At 47.4% G+C, this 21,924-nt stretch overlaps 1 long non-coding RNA gene across 1 annotated transcript in view; it reads left to right on the forward strand.

Annotated features, from left to right (window-relative positions):
- The window catches only part of LOC120840561, a 247,871-nt gene extending 227,651 nt beyond the window's left edge, over positions 1–20,220 (forward strand). The window contains exons 3-4 of the long non-coding RNA XR_006077633.1: positions 13,968–14,113; positions 19,983–20,220. This is a non-coding gene — a long non-coding RNA (uncharacterized LOC120840561). The remainder of the gene's footprint in view (positions 1–13,967; positions 14,114–19,982) is intronic.
- The last annotated feature ends 1,704 nt before the right edge of the window (positions 20,221–21,924 follow it).

Raw genomic sequence — 21,924 nt, forward strand, 5'->3', positions numbered from 1 at the left:
GAGATAAGAGACGTTTAGTAGACCGTGCTCTAGTACTAAGCTTTAGCTAGCGGGAGCACGTGTCATCAATTAAAACGTTTGAAGAGTGGATTGAGCACGCGCCCACTAGCCCTGCCTTCCGCACCACAGATGGTCACCTTAAACTCTCTCTAATGACATAGATGTCTGCGGAGTTTACTTCGTATGATGTATTAACAAAGCTAAAAAGTCGCGGGCTTTTCCTTCTGTTGGCGAGTGCCGTTGGTTGTCTGTTCGCTGAGTAAGAACAAACAACCCCTAGCTTCCAATGGGGACTAGTTTCCAAGGGGGCGAATTGGAATGTATTGTTCTCGTTGTTGCTCGGACAACGTCTGTACAGAGCCGATGATAATCCGACATCTAGAAAGAGGAAATTTTTTTTATAGCTCCGTGGTAACCGGAGCAGGCGCAAATTTAGACCGGAAGCGGCTTTTAAAAAGAAGCTAATGCGGACTTAACGACTCTGCGCAGGAATAGAGGCAAATGAGAGTGCGCGCGTCAGCCTCTCCTGCGCCCCGCGAATTCGCTCGGCCGTTTTAATCCCGAGGCAGAGCGTGCGGGACCCGCGAATACTTGCGCTGCCCAAATGAGCCTCCGTGGCCGTACCTAGAGCGGCGAAACAGACAACGCGTTAGAGTAACGACACATTATTTTCCAGACGTTCTCGTAGGAGCCGCCATTTTTCTGACGCTTAGAGTGGAGAGGGCGCCGATGCCGATTGTTAGGATTAAAAAAAGCGACTCGCTAAGCTTTAAATGCGGTGTCGGGAAGATCGGGCGTTATCGTCTTGGTCCGTCGCCGACTGTTTTCTTACATTTCTAAAGGACTGAAAACCGTTTCCTGCAATTTCAGATGAAGCTTAAGGTAACTGGCAACCACTATGTTAAGCAACTAGGCTAGGTGGCGCGCGCTACTGCTCGTCACGAAAGGTCCACCCGTTAACATCTATCCATCCATCCATCGAGCCACTAAATAAGGCACGCCTCGAAGTAACGACAGTTTGGCCAAACCGCCGCGCCCCTATTGGCTAAGTTAAAAGTCGAGACCGGTTATAACGAAATAGCAGCTACAGCGAAGCGATCATAGTTTCCCATTCCCTTTTGCATTTCGTTATAACCGAAGTCGGTTATAACGAAATACCAGCTACAGCGAAAGGATCACGATTTCTCATTCGCTTTTGAACTTCGTTATAACCGAAGTCGGTTATTATGAGATAGCGGCTACAGCGAAGCGATCACGATTTCTCATTCCCTTTTGCAATTCGTTATAACCGAAGTCAGTTATAACGAAATAGAGGCTACAGCGAAGCGATCACGATTTCCCATTCCCTTTTGCACTTCGTTATCATCGAAGTCGGTTTTAACGAAATAGCGGCTACAGCGAAGCGATCACGATTTCCCATTCCCTTTTGCACCTCGTTATAACCGAAGTCGGTTATAACGAAATAGCGGATATAGCGAAGTGATTCCCGATTCGCGTTGACTTCGTCATAACCTGTCTCGACAGATGGGGACAACAAAACGAATAAACCCTTCGCACAACACCATCGAGCAACATTATTGGCGGTTGCCATTTCTGGGACACGAAGCTTGGGACTGGTTCCGAGACCTCGCCGAACGCTGTCGTAACCCTCGTGTCCAAAACACGTTCATATAACGTGCCCAAACAATGCCGTGCTGGGATAAATTTGCTCCGCAGCCACTAGATGGCGCGTATATTTTTGAGAAGGATTTAGTTGATGGTTCTGGCGCAACGTTCGGTTCACTCCTCCGAATGCCACGTCATCGCTCGGCTGGGGCTCGTGTTCATTCGGGCTCCGACAGGACGCGAGTCTCACCCGAGCGCTAAGACTGGAGTCAGACTGCACGCTCGTAGAAAAGACTGTCTTCGGACACTGTCTGGGGCGTTCCTTGGATGACGGACACATTGATCGTACAAAAAACCGTCTGTAGACAAGCATGTATGAAGCCTTCGAAGATGCTTGATTCTGTCATAATGTAGAAGCGAACACCGCGGGTCTTTTGTATCATGTGTTACGGGCAGTGGGACTGCTGCCTTCGGGATAACCCATGTAGGGGAATTCTTTATGTACATGAACCCATGAAAAGGGAGGCATGACGCAAGACTCTGGAGGGCGGTTACTGGCTCAGAAAGATGACACATTTAGAGTAACTACAAAGCGACGCGTAATTACTTTCAAAATAAGGTAACGTGCTTTTTTTTTTTTTTTCTCTCTCACTAACGTTAACGCATATAGTTACTTTTCGAGTTAGTAAGGCGCGACGCTATTTCCTTGCTCTTTTTTTTTTAGTAACCTTCACCTCTTCCATGCTCCGTCGCACAAATAAGAGAAGGAAAGCGACACTCTTTGTTGTATGGACGCCATCACTGTAACCGCAGTCAATGAAATTTTAAAGTCAATGAAGAACGCCAAAGAACACCTGACGTAGCGAAAAGCGTGAAAATGCGTTTCGTCACTTGTCACTAACTATGCGGGCAGACACCGAGGGAGAGAAGGAAACGAGAGCGTCCAAGAACTCCGGAACGCCGAGCTCTGAGTGGAATGATTGCTAGGTATAAAGGCAAAGCTAGCTATATACCTTTGTCTCCACTGCACTCGTCGAACACGTTAGAACACGAAACGCTGGCGTGTTCGAAGACCGCAGTGGGGGTAAAGCTTTCTTTGTCTTCACTGCCGTGTTCGAAGAGTGCAGTGCCCCAGACAATGGCACTAGCTTTGCCTCTGCCCACTAATTCTTCCAGTCAGAAGTCGGCGTTCTAGCGTCCTTCCGCGCCCTCGTTTCCTCCTCTCCTCCGGTTTCTGCCCGCATATAGCGGTCTCACGTGAGGTTTCCCATTCTCGCCGGTCGCCATGTTGCTGAGCTTTCGCCGAACGTCTTTCAATGCGCGAAAGCGGTGTCCAGGTCGCGCGAAATCTTCCGCGTCGCAAACGATTGCGCCAGTAGGAGTATACTTGGGAGCATAAAGGAGCATCGGCTTGTACTCGAGTTTTCTACCATACCGATCTTTGTCGGAACTTGAGACGAGCCGGCGATTGAGATGTTGGCCCGTTCGCGGCCATATTGGCCCCGGTCGATGCCGCCAGTTTCGACTCCGAAAGGAAAAACAAATTCGAGTAGGCATGGGTTGGCCCAAATACCGCCACGGTCTTATACTTAGCGAGCCCCGTCGTGGACGGAGCAACTCGCCATACTTGCGCGTTTCACCCGCACCAAAAAGAACGCCAAACACTAATCGCGTGCATTCAACCTATAGGAGACGCCGTTCGCCAACATGGCGGAAGGCGGCTTACCGGAAGTGAAAAGGCGCTTCGTGAAACCGCCTGATAGAAAGAGAAATTGGGGGACGACATGACAGCGCGCGGGGCGACGTCAAAGGGCCAAGCTCTGATTAGAATTGTTTGTGGGCACGCTCTCACCTGGTCCTCTTCCTCGGTGTCTATTCATATAGAAGGAATTATTTGGCGCTCTTCTACCTGTACATACATTCTTCGAAGCGCCGAAGTGCAGCGCATCAGACGTTGAGACTGAAAATGGCGGCGTATCGCCGATAGTCACGGCCGATGTACGCGCAACCAAAAGTGTCGCTGTCGGCCCTCCAAGACTAGCCAAGAGCTCACTATGGCGGTTGTAGTTTGGTGAGGTAATAGGGAATTGTAGTAGACCGTTTCTGCAGCTCGCTAAGCATCCGGATAGCGCTCCGTAATCTGCCATAAGACCTGGAACTATGCAAAGAAGGCTGGCGGCGCACATGCGCAGCTACGGTTTTTTCTTTGCGGGTACCGTAGCGGAGGAGAAAAACGATCTACTACAACTCCCTAATGACGATCTTAGGGTCGAGGAAAGCACGAGGGAAAGTCCTCAAGTTTGAAAACGGTTTTTCGTTGTTGAACTGTCTGCTTCCACCTGAAATAGAACGCAACTTGCACTTTCTAGGCGGCTGGTCTACAGCAGAAAAAGATCTTCCCGGACCAGCGAAATTTCTAAGTTGCAAACCGGTGTCTAAACGGCGCAAGTTGCGCTCCATTGAGGTGGAAGCGTAATTTATTATTCGCTTCGCTTTGTTCTGCTTTTATGAACGGAAGGACCGCATTCACGGAGGTAATGGAAGCACTACTTACGAACAAGGCCCTCGCGTATTTTTTCCAGCCGAACGCACATTACAGAAAATCATAGTGCAGTCAAACCCGTTTATAACGAACAGCAGGAAACGCTACGATCAGTTCGATATAGCAAGTAGTTTGATATAGCAAAAACTATTTACAACGAACTTCTACGATGCGTTCGTTGTGAGGCGAGAGCCTTCTTTTTCTTTCTCATCTCTTCACCTCCGCCTTGTAACAATGCGCTGAAACGTTTCTTTTATTTATTTATTTATTTTTTTTTTGCATGTGTGCAAACTTTTTTTTTTTTTAGCTCTTTCCCCTTTTGAGTCGCTTCTTTTCGTGGGCGAACGCTATGGGATGAAAGTTTTTCTTGTTCTGTGCGTGCGTGCAGAGTTTATTTTTTAACTTTCTCCCCTTCTGAATGTTTCTCTTCCCTCAATTTTGTTCGTAACTCGAGCTTTTGGAATTTTGCTCTTTTCTACTTCTTTTTTGGGTGAAGGGACAGACTAGAAGACGATTGTTTGGCGTTTCTGGAAGCCTTCCCGGGGGGGTTCAATATAGCCAATATATTTTTTCTTATAAAAAGTACTTTTTACATGCATTTTTGTTTAAATTTTTGTGAATTCGTTATCGACAATAATTTGCTGTACGTGGGTTCGTTCTAAACGGGTTTCACTGTATTCTGCGTAACAAACCTAGCGAATAAAAAGGCGAAGAACACGACTCTCGGTACGAAATTCGACTAAAGAGTTACAAATGATACGTTGCTAATTTCATAATACACTTCAACATCGTTTGGAGTACGTCGACATTCACCAACCTTAAACAAACTGTTTTTGATACAAAAGAAAATCCTAAAAAAGATATGTAACGTGTGTTACGACTTCCGCACTGTCGAATTGTTCGGGAAACTGCACATAATTAATATTTACAAATTATACAAATATAGACTATGCACTTGTTTCAAAAGAGAGGGGGAAAAAAACGAGAGGGTTATGCTTCTCGGATAACCTTCTGTTGCTGAAGGAACATTCACCACTGTACCCTACTCGCCATAGGGAGACAAGGAGGATGGTCACTTAGCGAACAAATTACGTTTGGACACATGGTTTTGCGCAAAAAAAGACGTTCGTGTTTGTTTCTCTCTCTTGTGTCCGTCTTTTTTGCACAAAACCATGTATCCAAACGTTCACCAACTCGCCCAAGAACGAACTATTTTACAGAACAATTTACGGTTCTCATATGCTTCGTTTTACCCTTCCACGTCTGTAAAAACAATTATTTTGTATTGATAATCTTGATTTTGACTTACTCTTTTTTTTTTTAATGTGCGCTTACGTTTATCACTTTAATTATTGTTTTTATTTTGTTACAGTGTTTAAGTGTATCTTCTTTGTAATTTTTTTCGTGCGTATGTAGAGTTCCACAGTTAGTACCTACATGTCCTTTTGTGTACACCATTTTTCCTATTATGTAACGACATTTCCGGCACGCCTAGCAGTTCATTCTTATAAGGGCCCGACGGCTAGTCAAGCTGCACCCCGCTGCTTTATTCCTCAGAAACCACATTATAATCGATGGAAATATAGATCATCGTATTATTATTATAAATATTATATCATCTGGGCAGATAGCATTCTCGCGTGAAGACCTAATTAGCTCATGTTCTCTAAATCACTGCCATCTTTCCGTCAACCGAGGTGATTGGCTATCCGCGTGCTCCGCGGGAAAGTGAACCTGCGGGAAAGTGAACCCGCGGGCTATGTTCATAAGCAGTGAGTCTGTTGCTCGATCGAATAAAAAAAAAAAGTAGTGAGTTGTAGTATTGCGTATATGAGCAGAGGCAAGCACTGTGCGTTCGCCTGATAGCGTGGCGAGTTCCACACTGCGCAGTCGCGGAGCCCAAACTGCGGTCTTGGTTGTCGCATAGCGATGACGTGCCTGAGCAACGTGGAGCACGCAACGCAAGCGCCCAGCGCTTCCGTCGGCTCCTATGCGCAATATTAAAACTCTCGGTAAGACCAGTATCAAGACATCAATTTCGACGATGTTGCTGTTGAGACCTCGGGGCCTACATCGCTTCTATCGTACTCCACGGGCACACCGTCGAACTTGTTCGAAACTCACGATGAGCATCCAGTGTCTCAGCCAGTGAGGCAGATCCTTGTCGTAACGCCAAGAAAGCGCGCGCGCGCACGCGCCAAGGGCGTGCATCTGGGATGTGCCAAGAGCCAAAAATGGCGACGCGTCAACGCCAACCAATAGCAGCGCGAGCGGTACGATGAAAGGGTAGCGGTTCCCTCAGTTCTGACACTGAGTTGCACATTCTGGGGCGAGCTGGCTCCTCGGCAGACAACAGAGCTTTCTCGCGTTGATGCGTTGGAATATTCAGCACTTTAGGAACGCTGCGATGGCAGCGGCGCCGACGTCCGCTCGTTTCCTTCGCCGGTCTGTCTATTTTCACGAGGTGAAAACGCCAGGGCGTCTCTTTGGAAAGCCCGGCCTCCAGCCCATACCAGCTATAGAAGGTAAGGCCCGCACATGAGGTCATTGTGGATCCCCAACCCGCCCCAAGCGGCAAACACCGTGAACACGACATAAACCCCGAGGCTGCAGGTAAAAAAAAAATGAAAGCCGTTTACAACTCCCTGTAACGCCGAATTAGAGCGCAGCTCTTGAGGAGGAGGAGGGAAGGGTACTGAGGGTCACGTGTTCTCGGAGGGGGGTCACGTGACCTCGGCGGGGCGCCACGTGACCCCCAGAGGAATTTTTCCGCTAGATTTAGCGGAGAAATTTTTCTGCTAGATTTAGCGGGGAAATTTTTCCGTTAGATCTTGCGGGTAAATTTTTCCGCTAAATTTAGCGGGGAAATTTTTTTGCTAGATTTAGCGGGGAAATTTACCCATAACGCACCGCGCGGTTACGGCGACGGCGACGCCGCTCAAGCCGGAAACGGGCGCCTGAGAGCAGCGCTCTAAAACGACACAGAGACTAAAAGTTCTCGAACACGGCTCAAGCTTGACGAGAACACGCCAGAAAGCGACAGACGCGCGTGTCCGGTGTCGTGGCGACACCGGACATCGCCTGCCGCTTTTGCGGCATTCGCGTTGTAAGGCGCGCTGGCGGCGATGCTTTCGCGAGCGCTGCGTGCGCCAACATTGATGACACTATGCGGAGCGCAAGTTCGTCTGCTTAGTTTGCGGGGGTAATGTTGAGGTCAGAACACCGAGCTCTGATTGGTTCGGATTGAGATGGTGGGTAGATCTCGAAGCAAGCCGCCTCGAGGTCTACCCACTATCGTTCCAATCAGAGCTCGGCGTTCTCGTCTGGCGTTAGCGCAACCCCTGCAAAAGAAGCCGAACTTGCACTCCGGATTGCTCCAGCACCAACGTTGTCCAGAACGTACTAGTTGACTGCGTGTGCACGCTCGAAACCGATGATATACGTCGAACTGCTGTCAAAGCTGTATAGACCTTTCCAATGTTTACAAAAAAATAAATTGGGTTGTGTGTGTGTTTATACAGCCTAGAACTTGGTCTGCCTCACAGGGGCGACGAGTCTGCCAGCTGTAGATAAGAAATTTAGCCAGTGCGGTACAACCGCTAGCCTGGGGTCTTTAACGTGCGTCACGCAGTAGTGATACACGACCGCACGCCGGTACGATGCTCATCCAGATCGAAACGGGCCTGGGGCGGGGCTCGAACCCAGGATCCCTGGGTTCTGCAGCGCGAGCTTTCGCTCCACGTACTCCGAGCTGGTGTGCGCTAGACCACTCGGCCACCGATCCCCCCCAATGTTTACAAATCCACAGCTCAGCGTGCGATCTCCACAGCTCAGCACGCGCGTGTGCGTCGCTTCGGAAAGCGAGCAAATCACGCGCGATACGCACGAACACTGAAAATGGAACCGGCCAGCAGCCCTTTTCTGGAACGGTCTATTGGCGACGTGAGCATCGAGAGCGTCGCTGTGGTCGGCCCACCGCAATTGACCGAATGGTGACTATGACGTCAGCAGAGGAGGTCTCATTGACGGAAATAAGAGGAACGTAAGAACTTCAATTTTAGCGGTGTTGACAGTGTTGCTTTGAGAGCGCTATGATTTCAGGCTTCCACCATGCCTTTTAAAAACACCGTCGAACTTGTTGTTCGCGAGGTAATGTCGTCACGAAAGGGTAACCAAACGAGGGCGCCACCGAAACATCTCGCCGCTAATAGTCAGTGACAAGATAAACAGTATGACTTACTCGGGTCAACTTTCTGTGGCATTGTAGAACTGGCACAGCATTCATCGGCGCTCAAGGTGTGCGAACACGCAGGCACACATAATTTTGGCTCGATTGCCACACACACACAGTCGCCCCCAAGTATATTTAGGGTTGTTCGTTTTCGGGTTTTATATTTTTCTAAATTCGGGGGGTAAAAATCGGGTACTATTTTTCAGGCTGATAATCGGGGAGAAATCGGGTTTTTTGAGGAAACATGGGGAAATTCGGTTTTTTCGGGTTAAATACTCGAATGTCCTCAATAATACATTAGCTTTTTTGTTTTGTTTTTTTGTTATGTGAGGGTATTACGAGCTGTTTATTGCTAACGCGTTAAAATTAGGGATGTGTTTCAAGCTGGTAACTGGAGGGGGGGGGAGGGAGAGGGGGCACCAGGGTTTTCCAGCTTCGACAGCCGTCGGTCACTTCAAGGGAAGTACCGCCCAAGGAATCCTCGTCTCTGTCAGGTGCCAACAAAAACCCCGACCGTTCGAGGGACGGTCGTCTTCGATCAGATATTTCGCTATGAAATAAACTTGTTAAGTTTTCCCGATCTGTTTACGCGACTGACTGGCTCGAACGTTGTTCGTGAGTAAGGTTGGACGTCAGCGCGATGGCCATGCTACCCGAGAGGCCCTGTTGGGCGTCGACACCTCAGCGATCGAAGGGGGAGTAATAGTGCATTGCACAAGCTGCGTGCAGCAGGGCCGAAGCTACGTGGCGTGCCGAGGCGGTTCCACCTGCACAGCGGGGGGCGGAAATGTCCCTCCGAGGCCACAACGCCTATTGTCGCTTTTCCTCAGCCGGCCTCCGTAGAATGCCACGGTGAGTTAGGCGCGCTCGTTGGGCGGTTGGGTGAGAGCCGTGTAGCGTCCACAGTGCTGCACGCAGCTTGCGAAATGAACTACAGGTCACTGTTGTCCCGAAGTAGGGTAGATAGCGTGTGTGCAGGGCAAACTCCGTGCGGCGTAAAAATAAAGAGGTTGGTTATGTGGTTTTGGAATTCGGGGAGAAATCGGGTTTAATCCGTTTTTGTTGAAACATGTTCGGGGTGTAAAAATCGGGTAAAATCGGGTTTTACTCGAAAACGAACAACCCTAAGTATATTCCATGTAGGGGGATCGGTGGCTGAGTGGGCTAGCGCACACCAGCTCGGAGCACGTGGAGCAAAAGCTCGCGCTGCAGAACCCAGGGATCCTGCAGTTCAATCTCCACTCCTGCCCGTTTCGATCTGGATGAGCATCGTACCGGCGTGCGGTCGTGTATCACTACTGCGTGGTGCACGTTAAAGACCCCAGGCTAGCGATTGTACTGCACTGGCTGAATTGCTCATCTACAGCGAGTGACTCGTCGCAACTTTAAAATGGCTGGCCAACTACACGCTGTATAAACATCGACATAACCCCCAATTATTCTGTCCCATTTGTTGGAAACGTGCGCCTCCAAAAAAACGTCGCATGCAGTAGTTGGCTTTCCGCGCTTAGCCAGACGACGGGCATAAGAGCATTGTCGGAGTGGCAGCTTCAACCCTGTTGTTTTGGGAACGGGATGACTCGAAGCTTCAACCGTGTTTTTTTTGCACACAGCATCGAACGTGTGATTCGAAAGTAATGATAAGTAGCCATGAATCCTCGTGACGTACCGAATGGGAGCTGTTAGAGGGTGCCACTGCCACCGAAGCATATTGGGTTATAATGCCATTAATGCAAAGGTACCAGCGAGCTGGACAAGAATGAAAATAATAATCCCCGGAGAAGGACAAACACAGATCTCCAAACTCAACCAGGTGACTGGTGCTCTACCTAAACAAAAATCCGCCTGGTCGAGTTATCGAACCAGGGACCTCTCCATTACAAGTGGAGCGCTCTACCATCTGAGCTAACCAGGGGTTAGACGTCAGTAGAGCAAACGGGTTTTATCAGCTGCCACCGGTCTAATACCAAGAAGGGTGTTAGAATGGTGTCTTAACCTTAAAATGCAAGCCGTTCACCCTCGTTGGTGTTAGACTGCTGACAGTTGATAAAACCCGTTTGCGTGTAACACCTGGTTAGCTCAGTTGGTAGAGCGCTCCACTGGAAATGGAGATACCTAGCTGTGTTTGGAGATTTCTGTTTGTCCTTTGTTCCCCCTGCCTCTTCTCCGGGGATTATTATTTTTATTTGCATCTTGGGTGCCTATTCTTCGTTCGATGAAACGCGTTCCAAAGCCCAAAACCTGCTGCGTTGGGCATTCCAACGTGTTCCAACAGTGAGTGGACTCCAGGGTATATGATAGGCCGGTGGGGAAACGACCACTGAAATTTGCCGCAACGGTCCGACCGGATTGTGTTTTTCCTGGCGGCTTCTGCTCGGCACATACCTCCGCTTTACAATAGATGTCGCGGCGGCGTACGCAAGGCCAGACTCAGGTTTCTATGTAACTCTTCGAGGAAACACATTGTGTCAAAGATATTCTATAATTTTAAGTATGATTTACTAAATCTTGGCAAAATAAAATTACCGCGTAATTATATGTATTAACTTTTTTTTTCTTTTTACCTTTAATGCACGTTCCAAACCGCGTGAGCGGCTGGCAATGTGAAGTTGTCTGCGAAACGTGTGATGTATTGTCTGCTTCTTCGTTGTTTATTTCGCTCCCGTATGCGCCTGTAGCAGACGAATTTGGCGGTAGCAGACGAAATCTGCATTTGTCACCGCGTTCTGTTACGCCGCGTTCTGCCAGTGTTCTGTTCCGAACTTTCGGTCGGGTGACGGCCCGAAATAAGACAACAAAAACTGTGATATTTGACGCGGGCAATGTTGAGTACGGGTGACTCTGTCGTGCTGGGACTGCTGGGCACAGTGTGACCGTAGTGCAACGGCGTACCGCTGACTTTAAATCACGTCGAACTGAAACTTACTTGCTAGCACGTAAACAGCAGAAACTTGTAAGCTGGATCGCCGAACACACCGGCAGGCGGAGAGGAATCGACATCGTCGACGCTTTCATGACACGCCTCTGCTGACTTCTCAGCTCGCCTTTATTTTTCTCGCTACGCGCCCCCCTTGATCATTTTAACTCGTAATGTATAGAACAACAGGCAAAAGCAGAAGCTATGCGGTGAGCAAGTCGTCTGCTTCTTCGCGGGGGTTCTGATGATGTAAGAGCGACGAGCTCTTATTGGTTGATTGAAAAATTTTAGTGGGTAGACGTCAAGGCATCTAGCATTGAGGTCTACCCACTATTTTATTTCAATCAGCCAATCAGAGCTCAGCGTCGCTCTGACGTCACCGCAACTCCTACGCACGAGGCAGACGACTTCCTCTCCGCATATGTTAAATATATTATTAATTTGCTGGATTAAAGTTGCGTAGTCCATGCACAGCTTAGGAAATAATTCGCCAGTGAGTCGCGTTGCCTGCAAAAGGAACGAGAATATTTTGTTTTTCGTTTCCTCTTTGCGTGGCGCCATCTACGTTGAGTGTTATGAAGCGACACAACAATCGGGTCGCCTAATCGGCTCTCGTTTCTTAACCTGCCTATCTTACACCCTGGTAGTGGCAAGGGCAGCTAGCCTTACGTCACCAATCGTTCCAATCATAGATTGGCTCTCTGATGTCCCCATGCGCTCGCACCTTCTCCCTCAATTTCTCGTCGTATAGGAAGCTCGTACTGGCATTTGCTAATGCCAGAGTCCCACTAGAACGACAAGCGGAAACAGCCGACACCGACAAACCTCAAGCACGTGCGGCCTGCACGCGAAGGCACCTTTGACGGGCTTGAAATCACTCGTGCTTACTTCACCGGCACCGAGAAAGTGCAAGCTTGCCATAGCAACCTCCGCGAGCAAGCTGCACCTGCTCAAGGCTTGTCGGTGTCGGTCGTTTCTGTTTGTCGCTCAGTGGGACTTGGGTATAAGCGGTGCGACGTGGCGTGATTTTGCTTGCACGTGTTTCACGTTTCAGTTCCTTTTTTTTTTTTTTTTTTTTTTTAATAAGCGACGTACGCATCATCGCTCGCAAAATGCTTTACTTTTATAAATTCTACACTCCTTACTCTACTTCTCGGAGTAATTCCCTTCGATGATGAGGCATATCTCACGTCGTGGCAGGAAGCTTTGAACACGCTCCATCGATCGTAGGCTTTCCCCGACGGGAGTCTAGACCCAACGCCTTTAGCATTCCATCGTGAAAACAATTTGTGCTACTGAAGTGTTTGGGAACTGTATCGTGAATTAAAAGGGGGGGGGGGGGGGTTAAAAATTCAGGGACGCGTGTTACAAAGACCAGATGATATCAAGCGTCCTCCGTTCTCCAGAACCGTTTAGTTTACTCTTTTCACCAAATCGTCCGTGACCAGAAACGGCTGGCCCAAAAAATACGATATTAAAAAAAAGATATATATATATATATATATATAAACGAATAAATGCAAAAATGTTCCTCGAGTCGGTCTGCATCATTTTCGAACAGACTACCCCGACTTGATTAACAAAAAATAACAATTTACTCGGACGTTTCGTCTCCCTTACAGAAGACATCGTCGGTAGGAATCCGCGTTTTCGGTAAATACCGATGACGCCCCGAGAATTAACACCGCAGCCGGATTTATCGAAACAGGGGAAAACCGAAAAAACCGGAGTTGGAGCCTTCTTTCATTGAGAAAAACCCCGAGCTTCACCGAAGTCTTCTTCAAATCCGCGCATCTCGTTTCTCCTTCTTATCTGTACAGAGTCGTTTTCCAAATATTCGGGTCACACGTACGTTCTCTCGAGGTTGGAGGACCCCTTGCTCGAGTCTTATTTAAACTTAAGCCCCGAACACATTGACGCGTGCACAGAGGTGAAGCTCACGAAGATTCACACAGTCGCGTTGCATCCGCAGTGACCCGTCTAACGCTCAAGGCTAATTCGTGTTCATCTTGCCGAAGTGTACGAGGGCCTCGCTTAGTGCTATGTCAGACTGTCCTGTCCTCTCGTGGCTGCTACCTTCATGTCACTGCTTCTGTCACCTGTACGGCAGACGAGACGTCCGATTCAATAAATTACACATACACTTCGTCGAGGTAAAGATGCCATATCAAGCAGCGTCAGGAGCGCGATTCACTAGGCCTTATCTGTCTATCGTTGGTTCAGCGATAACAGCACACGTACTGAACACGACGAATACCACGATGGCGCGTTTTTGACGGTATCTAACTGGTTCCATCAGCTCGATGCGTCGGCTGCAGCTCGATCACGCTGACGAGGACCGGGCATCACACAATGTTTCGTGAATGATCTGGGTACATGCTACGTGTGTGTGTGTCGTTATGAGGCCACATGACTGTGACGTCACAGTCCTTTGTGACGATTCTTCGTGACGGTTTTCTCATAATATGGTTCTTAATCTGGCCATTGCGCGTTAATTGTTATCTATAGGTGAAGTGAACTCGGTGTAGTTTGTTTTATCGTGAACGATCTAAGCAAATAAAATATAGAAAGCGTGGACTCTTTGCTGCTGTTTATTTTGTGAGGAACGAGTGCAAGCACGCTCGAATGAGTGAATGAATAATCGAATGAACACGGGTCCGCGTCTGTTTCAGGTCCGGAGCCGGCATGGACGAGCGCTGGGAGTCCGCAACATCGACCAAGGCCACTCGGCTTTTCCCGGCGGTGCCTCAGCAGCAGCAGCTCCGAGACCCCAGTTCAGCGTTCTTCAGCCGCTGCTAGAGATCGCCCAGCAACCACGGTAAGCCTCGTCGAGGGAAACTCGTAACGCGACCGTGGACGCGAAGCGCAAAGGAACGCCTGGAACGCGTCTCCGGCTGGTGTGTTTAGTGTGCACGCCCTAAAAAAAGTGATCCCTCCTCCGTTTCAGCCGGATGACGCCATAGAAATGTCACGCTGTCGCCGGCCGCGATCCTGGCGGCGTCCCGACAGCGGTAATGGAAGTAGCAGGCGTCTGTTCTGCTCCCGGTCGCTCCCTATGGGGAGCGCAAGTTGGTCTGCTTCTTTTGCAGGGGTTGTGGTGACGTCGGAATGCCCAGCTCTGATTGGCTCTGATCGAAGGATGGTGGGTAGACCTCAAAGCAGCTTGCTTTGAGGTGTACCTAATATCTTTCAATCAGAGCCAATCAGAGCTCGGCGTATTTTTGACGTCAACGCAACTCGTGCGCAAGAAGCAGATGACTTTTTCTCCGTATGCTTGACAGTCCACGAAATCTTCGGCAGACAGAGCCAATCAGAGCTCGGCGGGTTGGGGCTGCACGCCGACAGCGACACTCGCGTTCGCTCGTACTTTACTGCAGGGACTTCTAACGCCAACCGCCAGGATCGCGACATCTGGCAACGTGACAACCCGATTTGTGTGACGTCATTTGTTGAGGACGCTAAACACAGCAGTCGAAACGCGTTCCTTGGGCGCGTTCGCCGCTTGGGACGGGGGTCGGGGATCCGCAAACGATGACGTCGTGCGCGAGTCTTGTCTTCGAGGTGGTCTTGCGTGCACACGGTCCGAACGTGGCACATCGGGGCCGCTCCAACGAAGGAGCCAAAAGTAATTTAGACCCCGAATCGAGGATCTGCAGAGGACAATGGAGAAACCTTCGTACCGAAATATTCGAGCTTAGTCAGATCGTGGATCCGAAGGTCCTGGCTCTAACCGCCTTGGCTTCGAGGCGAAGAGCCGGCCGAGGTCCCTCAGGTGGCGGGTTCCAATCTCGGCCGACGCGCAGGCAATCTGACGGGGGCCTGTTGCTGCAAGGCGCCGGGTAACCGAGCTTTCGGTTGCGTGTCAAAGGATCCCCGTGTGGTCCAAAGGAATCCTGGGTCCTCCGCTAGGGCGTGCCACGTGTCTTTCGTTGGTTTTTTTTTTTTTTTTTTTTTTTTTGTTGCTCCACTTTTTTGAGATTTTGTAGACCCTGAGATGGGGGGAATGACCTCAGGGTCTACAAGATGTCGGTTAATTACCAGCTCGCCTGCACTCTATCACTGCTTGCACTTTTTGTGCGATGTTTGGAAACACAATTTAAAACTACCTTGCGGGGTAAATTCATTTCTAAACGTCGGTGAAGGCAGTCTAAGAATAATAAAAAATAAAACAACAACACATTAAAGACAAACGCAGCCGCTGCCGGACTTTCGTGACCGCTGATTCGGCCTACGATGGGACCTGCGGACTTCGAAGCGTCGTGATGTGCCCTGGATCTGTCAGGTCACCCGCGCGCGCCTAAGTCGGGCAAGTCGCGTCCGAGAAAACTATGTTAGGGGTAGCCGACTCCACGCCTTATTTGCCCCTCGACCGCCGTTGCAGCGTCAAGAAGAACGAACCATTTCCGAAAGTGCGCGTTGTCTGCTGGCTCTCACGCGTCGCTTTGCAAATGATGCACAAAACTAAGGATGCCCCGATTTTTCGTCAAACCCAGACATTTGACTTGTTCGTGAAAGCTTCGAACTTTTAGCGAAACGGGACAAAGTTCGACTTGAAAATAAATAAAACGGTGCAAACATATCTACGCACCTTGCTGAAGTTAGACTTATATCCAGAGTTGCCCGATTTCTATCCAAATTGAGATTTAAAGAAAAAAAAGATGCAAAGTCGTTCATTTCTTGATTTATTAAATGTTTACCGGTGTATACAATACAAGAGACAAAACCACCTTCGTTTAGTGTTTTAGTTTGTTAATGAATGTGAAGCGATGAAACGGTATACTACCCACTAAATATGGCACTTTTGCTTCGCGAAATAACACTAGCTTGTTCTTTTTTTCTTTTTTTGCGCATGCGCACAGAAGTTGAATTTGATCCGAAATTTTAGTCCAACTTTGCGTTAAAAGTTCGAAGAAGTGGAACCTGGTTGACCCCGAACTTCGGCACGTTCGCGACATCCCTGCCCGGAACTTGACGACCGCGAATGTAGCCTAACGGGGTTTTCTGGAGGTTTTGCCGGACGGGCTAAGATAAAAACCGAAATCGACCAAACAAAAAAAAAAAACAATCCTGGTCCACGCTCGCTCGATAGAACGCAAATTTTGGCGGACTAGAATGGGAGCTGTGACGAACGCTCGCTTTGCCAAACGGTTCAGAGCGGTCCCGCGATGCAGTCCGAAGAACCTATACACCGTGGCCAACTTTGTGGGACATTCGGCGGAATAGAATGTTTCTTAGGAAATATAAAAATTCTAATTAATTTTCCTTCTGAAACACCCGGGCCATTAAAGTCCCGGAGAACACTGCCATCTTTTGTCAAGAAAGGCAGAAATTGATCCTTTTGTTAATGTGTCCTATGGGATTCAATGCAAAATATTTTGCGGAGCAGTGGAAGAAAAAATATACGCGTCCAAAAGTTGAGCTACCGCTTATTGATATTGTATGACTGTCATCTAAAATATTTCCCGGCAACATTACGATGTCCGTTGTTCGGTTGAAATTCTCAATTTAAACTGGATTCACCGAAGCATTAATGTCCAAGAAAGTTGCGGATGCGTTCAAGTTCATCTGGTTGTAAACCGTTAAAGTAACTCGTTAAAGCAACAGTTCATAAAAATGTAATAAGTGTCACCGCAATTACTTGCAATCGCATGTAGAATGACCATAGGCGCTGTTATCACCCACACGCCGTTGTTTCCATAAATGTATTTGAAATTCTGAATTCCCACCCGTTCTGTTTGACTCGCTGTAGTACGTGGAACAGGTTTCAAGGCAGTGCGAGACAGTGGCATTTGCCTCATGATTCCGTGTTTAGGGGTTTATATTTATTCGAGTTCGAAAGGGGGGGGGAAGGGGGGGGGGAGATTTTTGGGGTTCATTTTTTTTCACAGGTTCGACGTTTTTCCGTGTTTATTTCCTGTGTCAGACAAACAGTCGGTGTTTATCGGGTTTACGCCGAATAGTACAGGGGCGCGCTATCCCCTAACCTGAAGGTGCCTGACCCGATTTCTTTAAAGATGTTATGGGACCGGTAAGAAAGGAAACTAGATAAGGAATCCCGAAGAAACAAGGTACGAGGTATAACTAAAATCGTGACTTACCGATCCTAAGTTACGATCTTAATCGTAACTTACCGTATCGATACCAAAAAAATAAACATGATAAGGGGCGTGGTTCCCGAAGAAAGAAGTTACTAGGTGTAGTTGCAGTCGTAAACTAATTGTAATTTGGAAAACGAGTAACTGCATCAACTGAATTTCAGCTCGGACACTCGTAACTGTACCACGGTTGCTTTTCCTATGTTGCTCTTACAACTTAGCGAGTAACGCAGAACTCGAGACTTCCCTTCGGGAGTGAGGATTTTCTCGTTTCGTGTGTAGAGAGGATTAAGTAAAATACTTCCGTTATTTTTTGATGGATTAATAATATCAGCGGTATATAGTGATTTCTCTTCCCGTCATGTTGTAGTTGTGTCACGACTGCAAAGTGGCAACTGAACAAGACGGTGAGACAATAAACCTGATGATGAAGATGATGACGATGATACGGCTTTTCCCCTTGAAGCGGACGAGCTAAAACAAATTGTGCCCTAACCAAAACTGTAAAAGTGTCATAATAGTATTATCTTCAACTCTCGAGAATCTTTCACCACCACACGCTGCGAACACGCCCCGTTGTCCTTCGGGGAACGAGCGCCTTTTCTAGTGACGAGCGCCATCTGTTAGATTCTCCGCGAACTACAAATGAAGTGCAGCCGAACATTTTTCCGCCCATCGGAAAACACTTTGGCATTATGCAGTTGTATCGCTTTTCACTGCTTTTTATGCCCGCTACTACCAATACTTTAAAGAAAAACGTAAAAAAAAAAAAAAAGAGACTAGGTAAGCAGAAGGATATTTGCTGACAGTGTTGGTCGTGCGAGACAGTGCCCTCCCAAAGTGGCGCCAGTGGGAAGCGAGGGTCAGGACTCAAGAGCATACTTGATTAGTTATTCAATTACGGTAATGGAATTACTGTAATTTAATTACTTTTCTTGTTAATTTGTAATTGTAATTACTTACTTTTAGCCAAAAGGAATTGTAATTTAATTACTTTCTAGCGTCATTATTTGCAAAATTTCAGGCTCAATTACAACTACTTTTGCAAAACTTTGCGGCGCCGACGGAACCTCTCTGAAAGCCTCAGCGCTCGCACAAGCGGCCTAGCTCTCGATGAAACACTCGCACAACAATACGCTCAACATAAATAGCATCGTTTTTTTTTTTTTTTTTTTCTTACACTGCGGGTTAGAAGACAATCCCCTTTGGAGCCTACCTCAACGGCGCCGTGTTGCGCCGTCGTCTGTACGAGCAGAAAACATTAGAGTAAACATGGCAAAATATTGAAAGAAAAAAAAATTGAGCGTCAGCTTTCATTTGAGCTAAGATACTTAATCGTCTATGAAGTGGTGTTTCTTTTTTCCAGTTCTTTACGTCTTTCTTCCAGTACTGTATCATATTGGTATCTTCGTATTATTTTCAAGTTTATTTTCTGTTGGTGTTCCTTCGTATATTTTTTGAATAAGCATTTTGGTGACTGACCTCGCACCTGTGAATATTGTTACCAATGATTTGGGAGCCCCGCCCGATTCGGTTCTTATATATTTCTGAGCAATTATAACTTCAACTGAATGTAAAACGTTTACAATATTATGATGTTTGTATGTAAATGGGGTCGTAATAGCGCGTTTGGATTTTAATTTCCTATTAACACTCGTAAAATATTCATATATGACTAATTGTCACATTTTTATTTGCCTGACTAACAAAACTCTGTCAACCTAATTTTTTCTTTAGCGATCTGGCGTCTTCCCAAATTATTATTATTATTATTATTACTAATTTATTATTATTTCCAAAAATAATATAAGAACTTAATGATTGATTGCTTCAAACTGTCAAGTTCCATATGGATTTAATGAAATTCATAAAAGGAAAGTACAATACGTGGCATTTATGCAGCGATGCTCCTCCTCCAACATTGGGGCAAGGAATGAACAAATACGTTGCAGTCTACACAACTCGATTAAAGTTATATGGTTCAAGTCGGGTCGCTCTCAGAAATAAGCAATTGTAATTCAATTGCGTTACTTTCTAAAAATAATTTGTAATTGTAATTAATTACTTTTCACGTAGTATACTTCGTTTCAGCTTCGGTCCGAGCGCGGCCGATGTTATGAGCCGAAGGGCCAATCAAACACCTCAAAAAGCGCAGCGTCATGGCGTGCTCCCTGATCTTGATAGGACTAGCCGGCGGAGGAGCGCGCACAGAGACACGGCGAATACCGTCTGGTCCTATCAACTGCATGACGTTTTGCTTTTTGGGCTGTTTGATTGGCCCTTCTGCTCATAACATCGGCCGCGCTCGGACCGAAGCTGAAACGAAGTATAGTAATTGTAATTGTAGTTAAAATACTTTTGAAGCAAAGTAATTTTAATTATAACTAAATTGCATTTTAAAAGTAATTTACCCATGTATGCTTAGGAGACTTGTGTGCGCATACGCAGAGGCTCGCTGAGACAACTGTTCATGAACGCCAGAGTCATGCCGTGAAATTGTTTGCTCGCTTCTGTCAGCTACGCACTCGTTCAACATCAACAGTGCGGAACAGCAATGGAAAATTGGCTTCTTACTGAAGAACTCTGATGTAGCCTTGAAAAGTAAAGCGTGCCACGATCGAAGAGAGTTGGCCGGCTGCCAAGCACCTGCACCGCCGCCACACAAAGCACCTGGAAGAAAAAAGCAACGCAAGAAAAACATGCGGGAGAGAGGGCTCCGAGACGCTTCGAGAAGACTTGGTCAGCCGCGGAAGCTTCGAAGACAACAAGAAAACACTACAAAAGGAGGACCTGGGTGGCGAAGCTAGACCCGGCCTCGCGTACCTAGAGGGCTGAGACTGGAATTAGCGTCCGCTACAGTGATCATAAAACAGCAGTCTCCATAGGACGCGGTTTGATCGATGGATCGAAATACAGCTGTAAAATGTTCTTACTTTGTTCCAGCCATCGCGTGTATGTGTAGTCCATATAAGCGTTCTCATTCTGTTTTGCGTGTGTGTGTGTGTCCTTACTGTAAATCTTTAGGAAATGAAAACGTGCCATAGAAGCTGGAACCCACATACAGCGCGCTTCTTTTGTATCTGCTCGAGAGATTAGTCACTCGGTAGGTTATATTATGTTGCAACATAAGAACGTGTAGAAAGCCCGTTTGCTCGCCATGAAGGGGGGTTTCCTTCTCTCAAGCGTTCGTCGTGAGAATATGGAAAGGATAGAGAAGTGGACGGGATTTCCTGATATTCCTAACCTAACAAAATATACCAAGATGACGGTCGACACCGACTCGAAATGCTGAAATCACTCCGAGTTTAGGCACATCTTAGTTTGACAACCTCGGTCACGTCGATTTTTTTTAAAACCCTAATTGGATTACGTAACAAATCAGCGCCTGTCCTGTTTACTTCTTGTCCTTGTTTCTGTTGCGCTATTTTATATGTTTTAGTAACAAATCATGGTGATCGAAAAAAGTAATCTTCGCAAAGATTCTCCCGAAATCGTCGAAAACTAAAGCCGGGGTCACACTGCTTATAGACCTTTTTCGCAAGGGCGCCGCCATTTTAAATTGTCGTCACTTCCAGTATGGGCGAAAACATTGTTTTGCTTTCGCCACGCCAATAGAAGACATTCAGGATATAAGCGTAACCGTCACACATTCTCGTTTTGCCTCCCCTCTAATTTTCACGATTTGCAGATTGAAATGGTTTTAATATTTTTTCGTCGCCCATACCGGATATGCCTACTTGGCGGTCGGGGGCAAGACTAAGCGGAAAAGGTCTATAAGGAGTATTCACTGGGCGCCATATTTGTGGGTGATGTCTAGAGCGCACGCTCTGAACGAGCCCACGTTAATAGGCTGCTAAGACCGGCAATCTTGAGGGTGCGAAATGCACGTTGCGAAAGAACTGTGGAAGCTTGCCATCAGCTCGCGCTCAGCAGTCGCGTACACAGCTATGGCCGCCAATGAATACTTCCTATACATCGTACAAAAGTCAGTCTGCATACAGATGCAAACGCTCACCGCGAGATCCATGCCTCGCACGCCGCATGGCGGTGCGTTCAAGGGTAAAACTTGGCAGGCGGCATTCCAACTACAGTTATTTCGGTGACTCGTGTTGGCAGACAATCTGCAGTATGATGTGTGAGCAGTGTGACCCCGGCTTTAGTCTGTCTCAACGTGGTAGATATATACCGACGTTTCGCGAGTACGCGTACGTTTTTCGTGAATAGTGAAGCCCCTACGAAACGTGGACTGGAATTTTCATAATGGCACGTGATTGCTTTTACAGTATTTCCTACCAGCTTGTTCCGCCTTCGATCGTGCTTTGTTAAAAACATTTATGGTCGTTATATTTCTTTCCAATCAAAACCATTATTTCGTATTCCAGACAGCATGCAAGAGAAACGCCTAGCTTGGCCCAAGTTTGGCCATCCCAAAGGCTGAACTTCGTCTTGATAAGATTTAGCTCCAAGGCGTTAGTGCCAAAGTATTTTTCTTTGCCAAAGTGCCAGACGTGAACCAGGAACACCACGTATCAAG

Source organism: Ixodes scapularis, unplaced genomic scaffold (genome assembly GCF_016920785.2).
Source record: "Ixodes scapularis isolate PalLabHiFi unplaced genomic scaffold, ASM1692078v2 PGA_scaffold13__105_contigs__length_92229423, whole genome shotgun sequence".
NCBI lineage: Eukaryota > Metazoa > Arthropoda > Arachnida > Ixodida > Ixodidae > Ixodes > Ixodes scapularis.